The sequence below is a fragment of the Eptatretus burgeri genome, chromosome 3, assembly GCF_056783735.1.
Source record: "Eptatretus burgeri isolate ZD-2024b chromosome 3, Ebu_testis_v1, whole genome shotgun sequence".
Taxonomy (NCBI): domain Eukaryota; kingdom Metazoa; phylum Chordata; class Myxini; order Myxiniformes; family Myxinidae; genus Eptatretus; species Eptatretus burgeri.
In genome coordinates this window covers 87,456,011-87,475,650 of record NC_140963.1, presented here as the reverse complement: position 1 = coordinate 87,475,650, position 19,640 = coordinate 87,456,011, and the positions used below count along the sequence as shown (strand labels likewise).

The following is a 19,640-nucleotide window of genomic DNA, read 5'->3' as shown; positions in this document are numbered from 1 at the left end:
TGCTAGACTATCGTAGCACTCCACTTTAAGGGATAAACTTGTCCCCGGCTCAGCTCCTAATGGAAAGATGCCCAGAAACACACTGCCCTGCAACCGTGCTCTCCTCACACCTTCTCGGTATGACCATCACCTCATGAGATCACACCTGGATGCACAGGAGAAACAAAAGCACTATCATGACAAGCCATCTATGTCAAGTCTGCCACCGGGAGTCAGCGTTGGGATGCTACCCAACCCGGAGGTCAGGCATTGGATTCCAGCGGTAGTTGAGGCACGCCACAACAGCCCCCGCTCGTATATGGTGAGGACCCCAAACAATGTGTACCGGTGTAACAGGCTCTATCTCCACAGAGTGCCTCATTCAGCCAATGTTAGCCCGGTGCAAAGTCAGCCACCCTCTCGCTTTTCCCCTTCCCAGGAAGTGAGGGACCTCCCTGATTCCACCTCTCAACAGGTCACCCCAGTGGAGAACTGCTGCCAGTCCCCAAATCCAAGTGAGCAAGAACCTGAATCCCAAAGTTTACCAACAGTGTCATCCCCTCGAGCCGCGGCATCTCCCAAAGATACCAAGTTCATCACAAGGAGCGGCAGAGCTGTAAACCCTCCCAGACGTCTGGATCTTTAAATTTAAATCAATTGATTCACATGATCTGAATGGGATGCTGTTTGTTAATTCATCATAAGTTCTTCACCTTTCGAGTTATTTGCTTTGCTGGCTTTCTTTAAAGTAGTTTCCTTGAAAGAAAGGAGGATGTAATGTATTACTCTGACTAGTAATTGCATTGTTGTTGTAGTTTATTGATTGCGCTTATTTGTGAGACACGAGTGAATTGGCACCGCGTCAATAAACGCAGTTTCCGGTTCCTGCTCGGTGGAGTCTGCTTGAGTTCGTTACAATAACCCCCCCTTGATTTTATTTTATTTTATTTTTCTGTGGGATTTTGTCAAAGATATCTGCAACAGCAAGTGGGCAAACCTGCAGGATCTTCAGTCTTGGATCACATCCTTGTTCACTGACGTTTCAAGCAATCGATGAGAGATAAAGTTCTGCCCACCTCACAAATTAGCAATGTTATCGATGAGTTTGTGCCAGTGTGAAGCTCAGTACGTGAGCCACACGACCCAAAGTTTGATTGATCGTATCAAACAGCATGTCCTTCTGGCATTTTGAGAAAGGAACTTGAGAGTTCGGACACAACCAGTGCGAGCATGTAGGAACGTTCAAGAACCATCGGCTACTTCTTGTTCTTCTGCCATTGCACAGCACTTCGTTGCCAATCCCATCTGTGCAGACCGATACAAGGCAGATATGTTGAAGATATTGAGCCAAGGTTGGAGTGTTTCACATCTACGTATGTTGGAAGCAACCTTCGTCTTTTCTATAGACCTTGTGTTCTGTCGTTAAAAGGAATTTGTACATTCTCTCATTATTTTTCAATATGGAAACATCACAGCTGTTGCTCCCACTGTCCAAGATACCATACAAATGGTGAGTCATCGGCTTTGGGGGAATTACATCCCCCCTCCCCCCCATCACCTCCAAGCCATTGCTGCAAATGGTGAGTCATCGCGCTGCACTGCATTCCATCCAATCAGAGCCAGAGATACTGATGACTGTGACCTAACCAGTGGTGGCCCAGATTACCATTGACGTCATCAATGATGAACCAATCAGTGTCGATCTGACATTGAAAAGTTTATATATGCACGCCTTCTCACTTCCTGCTTCTCCAGCTGTGACTCAACCTTGAGAAGGACAGCACGAAAAGCTTTGGTTAATATTGTTATGGATTTGGAAGCCTCTTGCACAAAGACAGTCAGCCGGCCAAATGTTGTTATTTCGTTAAGTATATGTGTATAGTTAGAATCCATCCCCTCTGTCTAACGGGAATTTCATGTGTGCGCTGCGAGTTGTTTGGAAGTTTTTTTTTTTTTTATATTCCCCAACAACAACATCCTGCTTCGTTCCGCCACCCAACCAAACCTTCGCGGATCGACTCCATTATCCACGTGTTTTTGGCTGAAGGGGTGGGCGGAGCCTCCATCACCTCAGATCGAGGCTCCGCTCCGAAGAAGGGCAGGGAGTGTTTCCTCCAGCCAATGGACAAAGAGCGAGCAAAGCCGAGGCGCTCCAGCCAATGGGAAGCCAGAAGGCCAGAAACAACTACAGAGCCTCTTCGAGGGGCGGGCCACCGACACGCCACCCATCCAATGGGAGACAGAGTTACCTCAGGACGGATCCCTCCCACCTCGCAGGAGGGGTTGAATAATTGTCGGTGTGATCCGTCTGGGTCGTCTCGTCTGGTCTGCTGGCCATCTTCCGTCTTGGTGCTGGCTGGCGTCTGCTACTTCGTCTTGGTTCCTTGGCGCTTTGTGCGAGGTTGTCTGTGTGGGTTCGAGTCCCACTGTGGTGGTTGGAGCGTCCGATCTTCCCAAGCCCTTCCACAAGAATCCCGAGCTCCACAAGGGCAGGTCGGCAAGCGGTGCGAACGTGGCCTGGTACCGACCAAAGTCTGACCTCCAGCCTGTCTATCCCCTTGGCTGCGAGGGTCGAAATAAAGACAATCCGGGTCCATTTTCTTTTGGTGTGTGTGTGTATCTGTGGTGGTGCCATCTTATAAGTAGAAATTGTATAAGTGTTGATTGCTCATTATACATTGCATTTTATTTGGAATAAGTCTGCACTGTGTCTTATTATTGTAAATAAATATTTGTTAAATGTTCCAGTTCGTTGCCCGTCGTTTCTATCATTGACCCAGCACGGTGCAGGCTTGAGAAATAGTGAGGCTGTTTGTGCCGTAAGTTGTTATTTGGACCGGCGCGGCTTTGGTAACTCCCGCTCGGTTATGCCGGATCCGAGTCGGTTACAGCGACTCGGTTCGGACAAAGCCGGCCGAGGGTGTGGCTTCCCTGGGAGTTAGACGGCATGAGTACTTAGGTAAATTGGAATAGACAAGTGGACCCTACCTCACACCGTCGAAATATTGGTGACCACGGTCCTTTTAGTGACCTGTCGACTCTGGAGTTATCCGGGGTGACGACCTTTCAATTCCGGTGTTCGGTGGGAGATGGCCCGACTGCTCCATCTAGCGGTCGTCCTCGCCACCGAACCCGGCACCACAACAATATGTCATGTTTATTTTCTTGGATATTAAAGTTCTGCAGTCCCAAACATCTGTATATATATATATATATATATATATATATATATATATATATATATATATATATATATATATATATATATATATATATATATATATATATATATATATATATATATATATATATATATGAAGACCACAAGGGGAAAACCAGAGATGTCAGGATAAGTTAATTTTGAAGAAACTGAAAAACAAAGTTTCAAGACGTTGGTGGACTGTTTCATAACTGTCATATAGATTTCTTTTCCAGTAAAAGGAAGAGTGATCATTGGCCGATCAAATTAAGCATGTAGCATTTGCCAAGCTTCTGTGTTATTTAATTTAAGAGCAAAGAACAAATCGATGTTGCAAACTGACATCACTGGTTATTCTCTTGTTTAATAATTGCCATGCAATTTTAACCCAGGATGTGCAGCAAATTCATGCTTGTTGGTTATTTGCATACATTACATGACTTTGGTGATCACAGATTATTTTTTTCAACATTAAACGGTCATTGTTTTTTTGTTGGATTGGTGTTCAACGCCATACTCAAGGGTATTTCGCTTATATGATGACGGATTCTCCATTTCTTACTCCGTACTACTTAATATGATGGAAAACCGGGAGGAAACCAAGGATAAACCACCCCTGCGATAGCCGAAGTCACCTCATGTGACTCCCTCATATACGTTAAGCAGGTTGATTGGGCGGTGGGTACATCGAATGAGGATTCGTACTCAGACGCGCTAACCATTTAGCCACGGCGTGGGTCCCATAAAAGTCACAATAGAGGTTTGACCAGGCTTGAACCACGATATGCACCAACTACGGAGCCCATGATATAACCAAATCGGCTATTGTGGTGCTCAGAGTTTCTGCTGTGAAAGTTTTACAACCTTTTATTTTTTAGTTTCTCAACTCTGAATATTATGGTGGAACAGTTAACATGAATGAAAGGGAGATAACCAGGAGTAAAGTACTGACAACTCTGAGTTTCTACTTGTTCAGCTTTGACAACACTTGTTTTTTCATTGCACGGCTAAACTTTATACCATATAAATTATGTGACACCCCTGGTTATTAGTTAAAGTAATATTGTGAGAGGATACCTTATGTTACCAACTATTGGCAGGTGCAATAACCCTGAAATTTATAAAAAGTGACATCTCTGGTTTTCCCCTTGTGGTCTTCATATGTATATATATATATATATATATATATATATATATATATATATATATATATATATATATATATATATATATATATATATATATGATGATGTGGACATCCCTTCTAATTCGTGTATTCAGCTATTTCAGCCACACGCATTGCTGACTGGTGTATAAAATCAAGCACACAGACATGCAATCTCCATAAACAAACATTGGCAGTAGAATCGGCCGAACTCAATAGCTCGGTGGACCGTCATTGGATTGGATCGGTGACTTTCAACGTGGACCGTCATTAGTTTGAATTGGTGGACTTTCAACGTGGACAGTCATTGGAAGCCACCTTTCCAATAAGTCAGTTCGTCAAATTTATACCCTGCTCGAGCTGCCCCAGTCAACTGTAAGTGCTGTTATTGTGAAGTGGGAATGTCTAGGAGCAACAATGACTCAGCCGCCAAGAGGTAAGCCACACAAGCTCAGCGAATGGTACCGCCGAGTGCTGAAGCACAGAGTGAGGAAAAATCATGTAGGCGGGTGTAACACTCACGACCGAGTTCCAAACTGACTGCAAGCAACATCAGCACAAGCACTGTTTGGCGAGAGCTTCATGAAATGGGTTTCTATGGTTGAGCAGCCACACACAAGCCTAAGATCACCATGTGCAAAGCCAAGCGTCGGCTGGAGTGGTGTAAAGCTCACCGCCATTGGACTCTGGAGCAGTGGAAATGCATTCTCTGGAGTCATTAATCACGCTTCACCATCTGGCAGTCCCACGGACAAATCTGTGTTTGGCGGATGCCAAGAGAACGCTACTCGCCTGAATGCATCGTGGCATCTGTAAAGTTTGGTGGAGGAGGAATAATGGTCTGGGGCTGTTTTTCATGCTTCGGGCAGGCCCTTTAGTTCCAGTGAAGTGAAATCTTAACGCGGCACCATACAATGACATTCGAGATGATTCTATGCTTCCAACTTTGTGGTAACAGTTTGGGGAAGGCCCTTTCCTGTTTCAGTATGACAATGCCCCCATATGCAAAGTGAGGTCCATACAGAAATGGTTTGGCAAGATCGGTGTGGAAGAACTTGACTGGCCTGCACAGAGCCCTGACCTCAAACCCATCAAACACCTTTGTGATGAATTGGAATGTCGATTGCGAGCCAGACCTAATCGCCCAACATCAGTGCCTGACCTTACTAATGTTCTTGTGGCTGAATTGAAGCAAATCCCTGCAACAATGTTCCAACATCTAGTGGAAAGCCTTCCCAGAAGAGTGGACGCTGTTGTAGCAGCAGAGGGGGGGGACCAACTCCGGATTAATGCCCATGCTTTTGGAATGAGGTGTTGGACGAGCAGGTGCCCACATACTTTTGGCCATGTAGTGTTTATATTAGCAAAGGTACCTGGCATTGCTGTGAAAAACTGGGTCCTTCCTCCGTCTCCTTCCCCTCCCTCCTCTTCCCCTCCCTCATTCCACCCATCCTTCGTCCCACCTCCACCCTTCCCCCTTCTCTTCCCTCATCTCTTAAAGGAACCTCCACAGGGTGTATATTCAATAATTGTACACGTATAATAACTTCTAAAAAAAGAAGGAAAAATATCTCTCAGGAATTTCTCTGGCAGCCTCATTATTACCTATGAAGGCATTTCACTCTACCATGCCGATTTCTGTAGTCTCTAATGTTTATTGGCTTCACATATGTGAATTGCATGTCCATGAGTTTGTTTATAAGTCTTGAATAAACGAGAAGAGGACTTGAGGGAGGGGGTGAGCTGGTTAACATGTTGTCGATTCATCAGCATTTGTAAAACTGGACGTTAAATAAAGTGGTTATGAAATAAAGGCACATTTTAGTTGTAATTAAGTTAGAGCCACATTGTACAAGTCAACCAGCTCACCACCACCCTTTAATCCAACAAGTACCGTGTCGACACCATCCCTTTCCTGTCCCACGCGTTTCCATAATAAATAGATGGCCCATAATTTGGAAAGTATTTCGATGATGTATTGAAATAGTTTCTGCTCATAAAGGCCAGCTGGAGCCAGGGTGATGTAATAAGGTTATTTATTAACATCTCAACGCAGCAAGTTCCGAGCATTTTTTGCTATCACTTTTTTAGATTGTATTTTCATTCTCTTTCCATGAGTTCATGTCTGTGCAAGTGGTGTAATAAGTTGGAATTTACACCGAATTGATCCGCTGTATCCACTATAATATTTGTGGTGCTAAAATATTGCAAAAAACTGGTTAAGTTGTCAAAAAAAATACTATAAAACGCCCATTCTATATTGTGTCTAATCTGTTCCATGTAACGATCCAAAAGTTTGGATCAAACATGGTTCCACGGATGGTGAACGACTGAACTCTGCTTGTTTTGTGTTGCTGAATTACCCAGAGTTCCGTGCACATAGTTTAGCAATTTCACTCCAACGGCCTGTACTTCCTATCCTCTGATGCAAGAATCCTTCGCTTGCCCATATATTCACGGACCTGTCAGGCCCAGGCATCAGAGAGGTCTCCATTTGATGAGCTCCGAAGCACAAGCTCCACACTTGACCGAAGGCTACATGGTGCAGGAAGAAATGCAATCACAATGGAGCAAAAGGGCAATGGATATTTATAAAAGCATTTAATTTTTTTTTCCATACATTGGCCCGCTCGTCCTTGTTGGACTTTCAGCATCTGCCACATCTTACCATTTCAACAAAACACCAATTTGAGAGGGCCCAAGGAATTGCGCAAATATAAAGACGCGCACAGGAACCAGTCAACAAGTTCACTAAATTGTGTTAGTGTTGAACTATTATCATACAATCATTGTTACGATGTATTGTTGATATTTCAACGCATAGTGCAAGGTCACTTTAGGTTCCAATTGACTCTCAGCTTCAGCTTTGCATGCAGGCCAGTGATGGCAGAGAGTTTTGTATGCTTGCATCAAGAAGAGATTATTTTAGCACTGGGCACAGTTGGAGGGGAAAAAGAGACGGGGTCAGATGAAGAATAGGACAGGAGGCGCCGGGCCAGCTGTACCTAACATAAATAGATTGGCTTAGGTCTTTTAATAACAGACTGGTCCTCTAAATAAGGCATCAGGGACCAAAATGAAATCTGCGTTTGGAATTTTTTCACCGATCTCTCATACTACCTTCGGGTGCAAAGCATGTGTTCCTGATCAGGAATAACACTGGATTTGGGAATAGGAGCAGCGGTGGAACTGGTAGTGAAAAAGAACGCAAACATTTGACCATTTCGTTCACGCGTCTTAACCTTAGTTTGTTCCTATTGCATTTTCCATTAATTCATGCCCTAACAGCATTCTGTTCAATCATTCAGAACAATTTTCTGAACTCTCGAACAAGGCCGTAAAATTTGAACTATAATTGTGTTTCAGGATGTGTTTGTTCGTGGCATTTCTTGGACGATAATTTCAAGATGTCAGTATGGAATATCAAGAAGGCTCAGCATGTGACAACGGTAAGCAGCATGTGACAACGGACAACAAATCCCCCCAAAAAGGTTTTCAGAAAAAGTTAATTTACTGTTTTTTTAAAAAAACAAAAAACAAATGACGATCAACAAAACTTTGAGATGTGCTGGAATTACATGTAGCAACTAGAAAGGCACTCAGTAGAGCGCGTACCTCCACCGCATAATGCCTGATCCACGAGAACATATTGGGCCCAATGAATTTTTGAAATATCTTGTCAAGCAGTACTATATCGTTTTTGGCCCTATTTCGCAATAGTGAAGAATCACTTTTTAAAAATTAAATAATTCTCATATCCAGATCCGGATTCGGATCTTCACCAAAATCGAATCAATTTGTCCTTGCTACACACCCAACCTACCCACCAAATTTCGTCCGAATCTCTCCACAACTTTTTTTAAATATCGTGCTACCTATCGTTTTTGAGCCCTATCTCTCAATGGTGAAGAATCACTTTAAAAATTCTAGTAGTCGGATCCGAATCCAGATCTTCATCAAAATCGAATCAGTTCATCCTCGTCACACACCCAACCGGTTCACAAAATTTCCTCTGGATCCATCCACAACTTTTTCAGATATCCTGCACACAAACAAACAGACAAACAGACAGAAAGGGGTGAAAACAGAACCTCCTTCCACCTTCGGTGGCGGAGGTAACGATGATGAGGAATAAAAGAGATCCGTACTTTTGGTAATCCTATTAAAGACCATTCATTCATGTATTATGAACCTGCTGCCGTACATCCCTGCATGCTTTCACGACTCTATCAGTATTTCTGTTCGTATACCTCCAAATGTATTCTTCACAATGTGCACTTTGGAACATATTCCCAGGTATGATCTATAAGAGGGTAATTGAGGTTAAGCTGTATTCTCTGGGATAACCCCAACTATTATGTTTACGAAGTTTTTTTTGAATTGGAAAAAAGAGACTCAATAGAGACTTCGTTGGCATTATCTATCTGTAATTCCAGCAGAGAGAGAGAGAGAGAGTGTGTGTGTGTGTATGTGTGTGTGTGTGTGTGTGTGTGTGTGTGTGTGTGTGTGTGTGTGTGTGTGTGTGTGTGTGTGTGTGTGTGTGTGTGTGTGTGTGTGTGTGTGTGTCTGTGACCGTTGTTTCTCGCCAACCACTGGTCCGATCTAATTGAAACTTGCCAGCTATATTGCTGGGGCCCTGTGGATGTGCCTTTTCAAGGTTTGATATTAATCGGACAAGTAATTCTCAAGTTATGGCCATTTATTTACCAACCAATGACAGGACACGTTGCTGCGTAGGCGTGGTCGATGGGGAAGAGAAACTCAGCCGCGTTCGCCATTACGGGTTTTTTCGCTTCTCTTCTCTTTGTGTTTTTCCTTGCGATAAGGCAAAATACGTTGGTGCTAATTGAATAATTGGCCATTAAAACTAATAATTTATCAAAACGTTGACAGATCCAGCAGCCTCTGCATTCTTGCCCTGGACGAGGAAACAAAAAAGAAGCGCCGTTACCTCAGCAATGTTGTTTATGAAGAGGTGCTAACGAGATAAAGGTGTGTACATGAAGACAATTTTTATTATTATTACTTACGAAATCTAAAGATTTCGTAAGAAATCTAAAGAATCTAAAGATTTCGTAAGTATATTGATCACTTCCGTCCTCTGTCTGTTTGTGTGTTTGTGTGTTTATTTGTTTGGAGGCATGATAACTCGAGAATGGAAGAAGCTACCAATGTCAAATTACACCACGTGATTCAGGAGGGTGATGGCTAGCACTGATTAGATTTTGGTAAAAATCGGTCAAAGGTCAAGGTCACAGTGAGGTCAAACATTCGATTTTTGATGGTTTGGTACAGAATCATCGTAGAAACTTCTGGTTTGCGTCGCTACCTTCTCAAGAGACAGCTTTTATTAGACAGGGTCAGAGGTCAAGTTGACGATTTCGTAAGTACCAGTCTATGACTGCTTGTTTATTTATTGAAGAAGAATTGTTCTGAAAATAATTTATCAAAAAAAGTGCACAACTTATTTTTGTTTCCAATTGACAAAACGGTGTGACCTTTGGAAGTGTTAAGGAATTCAGCTCTACTGAACATGCTTGCCAACGGAATACATCTCAATTTGGTGGTATGCTTTGCAAACGATTTTTTTTTAAACTATTTTCAAACTAAAACAATTCGAACATGGAATACCTAATGACACTGTACTTTCAGGTCTCCTACGAATCCTACCCTGTCGCCTCACCGTGGCATAGGAGTGGCAATGGTCAATGGCAGCGAATGTCATGGCAAGCAAAGACAAGGAGGTAAACTTGATTTTAATTTGCATTTTAATTAACTCTGTGTGTAAGTATCACAGCAGTTGTTACTTCAATGAAAGCGATAATTCGTGGAATGCATGTGAACATTCCGTACGGGCACGCACTACTTCTGCATAGTGATGACTTATTGTATTCTAACAATTTCTGAATTTCTTATGCGCATTTATAGATAAACACAATGCCCCAATCCAGTGGTCGTTTACGAGAGCGAAGGAACGGCCTGTGTAGTTGTTTGAAAGGTTTTTTTTTTGCATGTACAGTCACGCACGTACGGCCACGCACGTACGGGCACGCGAGAGCGAAGGAACAGCCTGTGTGGTTGTTTCTGGCAAGTGGTTTTAAAGTATATATAATTTTTTGCACGTACGGGCATGTGAGAGCGAAGGAATAGCCTGTGTGGTTGTTTCTGGCAAGCGGTTTTAAAGTATATATATGTATATATTTTTGCACGTGTGGCCACGCATGTACGACACGTACGTACGGGCACGTGAGAGCGAAGGAACAGCCTGTGTGGTTGTTGTTTCTGGCACGTGGTTTGAAAGTTTTTTTTATTTTATTTTTTGTTTGCACGTACGGCCACACACCTACGGGCATTTACGAGGCCACGCACCTACGGGCGTTGGGCGTCCCCATCTCCCCATCGAGCCCCGTTGGCCACTGAATTGACTCAGCCTGTCATCCTTCCGAAGTCGGCAAAATGAGCACCAGTATACTGGAAATAAGATGGATTTGTAGTGCACGCACCTACGGGCATGCACTAGTATGACAAATAAGCAAATGCAAATAATCCCAAAAGCAGCAAAGAACTAGAACGGCATTCGGTCGAGCGCATACCTCTGCCAGGCAAATGTACATTTTGCATCCCATTGATAGACGGATCTGTATCTGTACCTTCACCAAAATCGAATCGGCTTGTTCTTGTCACCTACCCAACCTGAACTCGTAGAGGGGCACAGCCATGCTTCCAAGAAATGATAGCTACCCAGCAGCCAAGCTGCCATACGCAACAACAGAACAGAACCCAACCTGTCCACCACGTTTTGTCGGAACTCGTCTACAACTCTTTGAAATATCGTGCTCCATATCGTTTTTGCTCCCCATCTCTCAATGGTGAAGAATCACTTTTTAAATTCCAGTATCTGGATCCAGATGTTCACCAAAATCTAATCAATTCTTCCTTGTCTCACACCCAACCTGTCCAACAAGTTTTGTCCGAATCCATCCATAATTTTTTTGAGATATCCTGCTGACAGACAGACAAACATGGGTGAAAACACAACCTCTGGCCACCTTTGGTGGCAGAGGTAACAAGAGGCACAAAATAACTTCCTGTACCACCATCTATGTAATCCTGGTGTTCGCTTAGCGGTTAGGGTGGTGGCTTGGGATCCTAGGGTCCTGAGTTCGAGTCCCGTTGGCCACTGAATTAACACCAGCCTGTCATCCTTCCGAAGTCGACAAAATGAGCACCAGTATACTGGAAAACCAATGATGCAACCAGCATCCAAAAAGAAAGCACATGATGGGAACCATCAATGTAAAATCATAATGAAGCTCAACGAAAGCCCTAAAACACTGCATGGTAACAAAACAAAATTGTAAAACACCGTAAAATGAAACAAAATAGGATTTAAATTTTTTAAAAGATGAGAAAGATGAATTATTTACAGTCGTGATGATATATCATGCATGATGGAGAAGGTTTATGAGTCAATAAAAAGGGATTCACGTCATCCACTCAGGACTTTTATTAGCATTGTGGAGATGACATTGGCAGCAGGTCAACACGGGTAACCGATCTAACTCACAAGTTTGGAAAGTCTCTGTCTTGGAAGCTGGGGGGCTGCTGTACCCATTAAGTATGCTATCGTGCCCACAGAGCACCATATAAGGCAAGGCAAAAGAAGATGCACTTTCTGTAAAACTGGACATATAAACCCCCAAATTGCTATTATCATACTTCGTGTAATTTGCGAAGTATCTGTGCTTGTTTGTTTGACTTCTATGTACTCCTAAACCACTGGAGGGAATGGGTTTAGCCTGTTGTTGTCATCGGGGTGTGCCTGTGAGCAAGGTTTTCGGTGAGAAGAATATTTCATAGCTCCTGGGGTTCAGGGTTGGGGGAGGACCTGATGTAAATGTGTATCGTATGGTGCAACCTGATGGAAGCTGGGATGATCAAGTCCTCCATCCTAAAGTCAGGGGATTAACCAGTCTGTATGGAGGGGTTCTTTGATAGTTGCTAAAACCTGCTGCATAAAACTCCAAAAACAGGATGTCACTGTCTGTAGTTACGGAGTGACATGACTTTGTGTAAAACAGGAAGAAGCTATGACTGCCATGGCAGGCAGGAGTATGCTGATGTTCCCATTGATGCTAGACTTCATGTTATGTGTATAGAAGGTCTGTCATGAGCCTTAAACCTCAATCACACCTTCTCATCAAATTAGTACTTAGCCAATCGTCAGGGCAGCAATGCTCGTCTCAATTTTCCTTGCCGTTTTCTTTCATGCCACCCTCCTCGAACTCTCACCAGGAATCAGTCTGGTACGTGTATGGATGGTCATCTTAGTCGCTTGCGGTTAAGAACCAAGGTCACTATAAGTCTATAACTAATGTTATCGACTTCCAGTACGTTGACAACTGTGCCATCCTTGGTCAGTTTGCAGCAGGTCTTCAAGTCATCTGCAACCAACTCAATGAGACTTACAGGAACTCAGTGTTACTCTCAATATCACAACAACCAAAACCTTCATCAGCTCACTGAAAATATTCTGGCCCAAGGTACTGAAATAAACATCAATGTAGAAGTACTGGAGATTTTCAGCCATTTTGCTTATCTGGTGAGTCATCTCTCTCAATCAACCACCATAGATGGAAAAAATTGAACATCAGATCCATTGTGCCAGTGCTTCCTTTTGATGTCTCCAATCACATGTCTTGATGAAAAGGGTCTATCCCCTGTCACCCCCCCCCCACCTTCAGATATGGCAGCAAGACCTGAGTCGCCTCCATGAAACACCTCAAATCATTGAAGCAATCTCTCCATAGTGACTCTGAAGTATTCCTTGCATCAGGAGCGAAGATCTACAGAACAATGCAAGTGTATTGTCTGAAGCAAAGTCCAGCACAATTGAGTAATGTCAAGTTGCCACCAACTGACTCCAGTGTGGGTAGTCGTCATGTGCATATGCTAGATACTCCTTACCCAAAACAAATGTTCTTCTCACAACTTTCTAAGGGTTGCCTTTCTCATAGGAGACCAAAAAAAAAATGATAGAAGTGTAACATCAACAAGATGAATTGGAAAGAACAAACCCAAGACCATGCTGAATGATAAAGAATACCAAGACGAGGAATTTAATACGTCAATGTCTTCCCCACAAAGCTGATAAAAGCACAAGGAGAAAGGAGAGAGCAGACCAACGACAGCACCATGGTCGTCCCGCTCTTCCTCCCAAAGCAACGGTTCTATCTCCACTGGAGTCTGTGATTCACAGTCAGATTTCTACAGCCATCTACGAACCCACCTCTGATCATTTTTTTTATTCCATGGAAGGAAATCATTCTTGAAATTAAGAAGAAGACAACCCACTCAACACTTGTATGAATGCTATTAGGAAAATGCTGCATGAAGTGATGAAATGGAGATGAGCTCTTGCCAGCATCACACGGTGTTGAAGGATGGGGTGAGAGGTGGCTGATGCCCAACACATTCACTTGCATCGAAAACATTTCCAAATCTGGAGGATGGATGAATAGTTTTTTTGCATTTCCAAAAAGGAGTCCAAATGGCGAAAGTATTCATCACCTTTTGAGAGTTGCTCCACTTGTAGTACGGTCATGTCAGATTCGCAAGTACATTCGTTGGTCTGGTCTGTTATTATTCTGTTTGCCCGTTTTTATTTGAAATAGTTGAATCTTGTCTGGCACTGCCAAGCTGTACACTTTCACCCCTTCTCCACAGCTCCTCTGCAATTTTACCATAAATTCATTGATCGTTACTTGTTGATGACTCCAACTCAACCTACACATTCAACCAGCAATTGATATGAGCCCAAAACTAGTAGCGAGTTCAAAACCTTCTTCGGCTCCACTGCCAGGCCGATACTTTGCACAAGTCCACCATTTTGTGCTCTTGTCAAGGAACTGTGGAATATACTCGGTGATGGTTCTGACCCTATAATCGTGTCGTTTGGGATGACTATGGATGGGGTTACCTCCGGTTCAGTGCCCTATACCGAGCTTCTTGTATGTACTCCGATCTGATGTCTGATACGATACTCTGATACAGAGCGTCGGTGCTGCCGAGGCAGTTTCTTGGCCAAGGGCCATGCTGGGCAGTTTGGCATCCCTAACCCAGCAGTAGTTTAGGGGCAGAAATTTGGAAATCGGCCATGGTGTCGGTGATTGCTCACCGACTCTTCTCAAAATACATCGTGGGATCTTAAATGTCCATCTATGTCGGCAGATGAGTCGCCCAGTTTAACCTCCATCCGAGGGATAGCACACACATTGATGAATCACCCTGTTGCCTTCCGAACTTTATGTTATCAAGAATTGACTCTGTTTCTTTTCCTTTGTGTTCCCACAAATCGTCAGCATTTTTCCTTTCCAAGTTTATCTTGCTTCTGGAATTCAATTGTGCTCTTTCTCTCATCTTGCTGCTTTTGCAATGTATTAAGGTGGGGGATTAGTCACCCCTATCTATGTACAGAACGGGCTAGCAGGACAGCCTCGAGGTTCATGCACTTACCGCTGAGCTGTCTCGCCTGGGTTTGAATCTTGGCCCATCTCAGGTGCCCATCGGTTTCCATCTCAGATGACTAACTTTATTTTTCCTAATTTATTTTCCTTCTGGAATCTGCAGGGAATCTATACATTTTGAAACCCTTCTCTGATCGATTGGGGCAGCCAATCGCAGAACATCCTGTCATTTTAAAAACGAATGATGAGCATTGACTGCCTTGTGCTCATTAAATGAATGATCGAGGAAAACAAAATGCCTTACAACAGTGCCCTTTTTCGATTAAAACAAAAGGACGCCCATGACCAACGTGACCAGAAATTTCCGGGACGTGCCATGTCACTACTCTTAATATGTAGGGACTCTATCCCTGTGTACGTGTAATAAATAGATGTCTTATGAAGGGGTCCTTGATAATATCTATTTACTTAAGTGGATGTACTGCATCATTTGCTTGAATAACTGTATACACACAGTATATGGAAAGGTGAATTTAGAATGCTCTTTTTAATAACCAGTACGACTGATCCCCCTGTGAACCTGAATGAATGCATCAGCAGACTGTTCTGGGCCCTTTTCCTTCGTAAGTTATGCATTTTGTCATACCTTCCAATCTATGTGGCCTTGCAATCCACAATGGAAACTTTACAGAGACAGCGAGTTTTACGGGAGTTTCTCACGCTACACATGCGTAAATTGTGATCAACAGGTTGTGGTGTATTGCGGTTGTATTATTTTTTTCAATCCGATAAGAAAAAATTGTTATGGTATGGGTACAAGATCCAAGAGAGAATTAGTGGGGCAACTTAGCATAACAATTGTGCATTTTGTGAGGAAAGCACCAAATTTGGCACACTGGTAGCCTATCATATTATGAACAGATTTGGATATTGGGCCATCCCAAAATTTTTGATGGCAGTGGAAAATGGCTGCCACAGCCATCAGCGGCTGAATTTGAGATGGCCCAATATCCAAATCTGTTCATAATATGATGGGCTACTAGTGTGCCAAATTTGGTGCTTTCCTCACAAAATGCACAATTGTTATGCTATATTTAGCTAAGTTGCCCCACTAAATGTCACTTTCTTCCATTGGAATCATTTGGATTGATTCAGCCATTATTGTGCTCGCTGGATGACATTTATCAACAAGTCAGTGGATGAACAATTTGGCAATTTTTGCGATCTCTCGACTTGGAACTTTAGCGATGTATACTGACATATTTTTCATTGTTTTTAATAATGAAAACTTTTGAGACTAAAAGGTATGGCTTAAAGGCTTATGACTTCACTCTATAGTCACTTTTCAGTGTATTATTTTGTACACAGTTAATGGGGTGGCCAGTTTTTCCCATACCTTCCCCACAGATGAGGGGCAGTGCTAACTTATTCCATTATTACATTTACATGTTTTTATAATTAAGTTTTACCTTTTACACATCAACAATGGTCGTGGAGCTTTCTTGTATCTTCATCCCCCACACACCCTTCATTCCCCACAAATTTCCTTTACAATACAGTGGAAATTGACATGAAACTAGGCCAACCCGAACATTTTCGATAATCACAGTGTTTTGGTGCTAAATGCTTTATATGATTGTCCTGTATCTGCAGAAACAATTCTCATGAATTCATCCATTGGGACCGTACTCTGTGCAGAGCGTTCGTGTTGCTTAAACAGTCTCCTTAGCTATTGGGCACAATCCTGGACAGGTCGCCACTCTGACACAGTATACCAGCAAGCTGGCACTCATTTTGCTGACCTCGGAAGGATGATAGGCCAAGTTAACCCTACCTGGCATTAATTCAACAGGTGAGCAGGATTTGAACACAGGACCCTCGGATCGAAACCCCACCACCCTAACCATTAATCAACACCAGGCATACATTTGGGAACCCTGTTTTTTATTCGGTCAAAGTATATGACCTGGTTTAAAAAAACTGTAAATAATGCGTTTTCCAAGTTTCGATGATAATGATTCACAAATACCCTTATTTATGGAAAAAATGTTGTGAATGCTCTCTGATAAATATGACATAATAAAAGAAATAACTGTTACTCATTACTGGAACATATTTCTTTTAAAAATGTAATTATTTTGTTAAAAATATGTAAAATTTTATCTAAACATTTTTGGGTATGTTTGTATAAATAAGTGCAGACACTTGATTTTAATGATCATATGGACACATTATACTCCATGTTCTTCCAAAATATACCAGAATTATGATTTGATCCAACAATGTTTAATTTTATAATTCCTTCATTAATTATAAATAGGTTTTTTTTACCCCTACCCCTATCACTTAAAGGTCACCATAAATCATGCGCATAGGAATTTAACAGTAAGTTATAGTATATGAGTCAGAAATGATGTAAACATGCACCAACAGATCTGTAATGTTGTGCTTCAAATTTGTAAAACAGTTGTTTTCTCAGTAAAATCAATAGCAGGTGTTTATTGCTCTTTAACTTTCAGACATGTAGACTATTTGTCACAATCATTCTCCTCTTTTTGTTGCTTATTTAACTTCTCTTGTCACCACTGTTTTACAGTGTGTGATTACAGGGGATTAATTATTTGAGTCATATGTCATATGCTCCTCATTTTTGTTTTAAATGTATGAAGGCCCATAAGTGACAAAATGTAAGTTAATAACCATAAATCTCACTCAAATATACATGTTAAAATGGTGTTATTATAAGTCTATCTGTCAGTGGAAGTCTAGATCTGTTTTGTTGATAGTCCCTTTAACTTATGTACCAACTTTCCATTTATTACTATGTAATATTTTGGTATGCAGGAGAGTGTGCCTATTCGAGTACAGCCCTGCACAGTGTTTTTGTTTACATTACATTTGTCTTGTTGTATATTCTCATAAACTGTTTTCTTATTTGTTGCAGATTAGAAATTGACAATCATGGTTGCCCCAGGTAAAATATATTTGTGCAAGCTGTTTGTGTAATTTGTGCAATTTGTGTGATGGTGCCAGCGGCAGTGGTAGAGACTTGGGTCAGAAGGGACTTTCAACGCTGATACAGGCTTCCAAACACCATGAAGATGAGTTCCAGAATCAAGCTATCATCTTCAAACAAACATTATGTTCATGATAATTGTTACAAGAAATACACCTTATCACGAAACATTGCACAAGCTCTTAATACTGACATTTCCAACAAGGGAAGGGACTCTCTTGTTTCTACTTTGAGATCTGGATCTTTCCCATATAACTATCAAACACACTGCCTCATAAGTGCAAAGGAACTTCACTTTGGTGCTGCTCAGTGTCACCCAGAATGCTGCTTTTCGATCAGAAGTGTTGAGATTACTGGCAAGGATAAAAAGTACAATCCAAAAAAAGCCTACGAAATACTGTATTTGTTAAAAGAGAACTGATACCTTGGCAGTAAATGTCAAAGCAAGGATAATGTTTGCAGGAGATATTGTTACGAATTTGGAAGCTTACTGCACACAACAGCTCGGTCCTATAGATCAGTTATATCGGAAAGTATGTGTTTCTAGTTAGGGTCCCATCCCCTGTGTCTAATGGGAATTACAGTATGTGTACGTGCGCTGTGGATTATTTTATAGATAGGATTTTTACATCACCTACAACAACACCAACACTCTGCTCTCGGCATTCTTCGTGCACTCGCCGGCATGCTGGCGTGTCTGGAATTCCATGCCTCAGGCGGTGTGCGTTTCGGTGTGGATTTCGCACCGTATATGGTCACAAAGCGTTTTGCTTCAGCTGCGCGCCAAATAAGGGTATGCGTCGTTTTCCGCCCAATGAGCAACGAGCAGACCAAAGTCGGGACGGTCCTTGGCAAGAAGGTAGAGCCGCGACACGCCATCCACCCAATGGGAGCAGGCCACGGGAGCGGACGGCCCCCAAAAAGAAAAGCAACAAAGAAGAACCAATGAATGATTGTGTCCAGTCTGCTCGAGTGCGAGTCCAGTCTGCTCGAGTGCACGTCCAGTCTGCTCGAGTGCACGTCCAGTCTGCTCGAGCGCACGTCTCTGTCCGGGTCTGAGGCTGACTGCATTACGCAGATCAGAGGCGTCTCGTCTGGCGCATTGCTGCGGGCAGTCGACCATCTCAACTCAGGAGATCATCTCGTGTCGCCTGCCTGCGAGCCAGAGGAGCGTGCCAACGCCCAACGCCACCCTCCGTACCTGGTGCTTGGAGCGCCCTCGTGTTGCGGGTTCGAGTCCCGTTACCCCAAGATCGTCGAGAACCACACGAGGTAGATAAGTCCAAGCTAGCTTCTCTTCCCTCAGCCCGTCTTCCCTTCCGAGCTGATGAGGTCCATCTCTTTCTGGGCATTTGTGTGTGCGTGCGTGTGTGTGTCCTTGGGGCCCGTCTCTAATTAACAACTGTATAAGTGCTTTCTTTGCTCATTGTACATTGCATTTCTTATAGTCGTGATAACTCTGCTCTTTGTGTGCTTCCCCTCCCCGATTATTGTAAAATAATACCGCTATTGTTGAATGTACCAGCTCCTTTCTGTGCTTCTTTCATTGGCTGGTGCATGTTGGGAAATTGGGAAACGGTAAATTGTGTATTTGGACTGACGGGTCTTGGTAACCATCCGCTCGGGTTATGCACGGTTCGAGCACGGTAACGGCTCGTCCCGCTCGAGCTCCATCGAGGGTGTGAATGCCCCGGTAGCTTTGCCGCGTGGGTTTTTAGGTATATTGAAGCTTGGCAATTAACCCTATCCCACGCGGTCAAATTATTGGCGATTCAAGGTCCTGTAAGGGACCCGTGCCTTTCGGAGTTCTCCGAG

The 19,640-nt window shown here is 42.9% G+C and overlaps 1 long non-coding RNA gene across 1 annotated transcript; it reads left to right on the top strand.

The window, feature by feature from the left end:
* Positions 1-7,709: 7,709 nt before the first annotated feature.
* Positions 7,710-18,188, top strand: LOC147030389 (uncharacterized). The gene is made up of 3 exons (XR_015055772.1): positions 7,710-7,792; positions 9,996-10,087; positions 17,754-18,188. It is a non-coding gene; the product is annotated as an uncharacterized LOC147030389 (long non-coding RNA).
* The last annotated feature ends 1,452 nt before the right edge of the window (positions 18,189-19,640 follow it).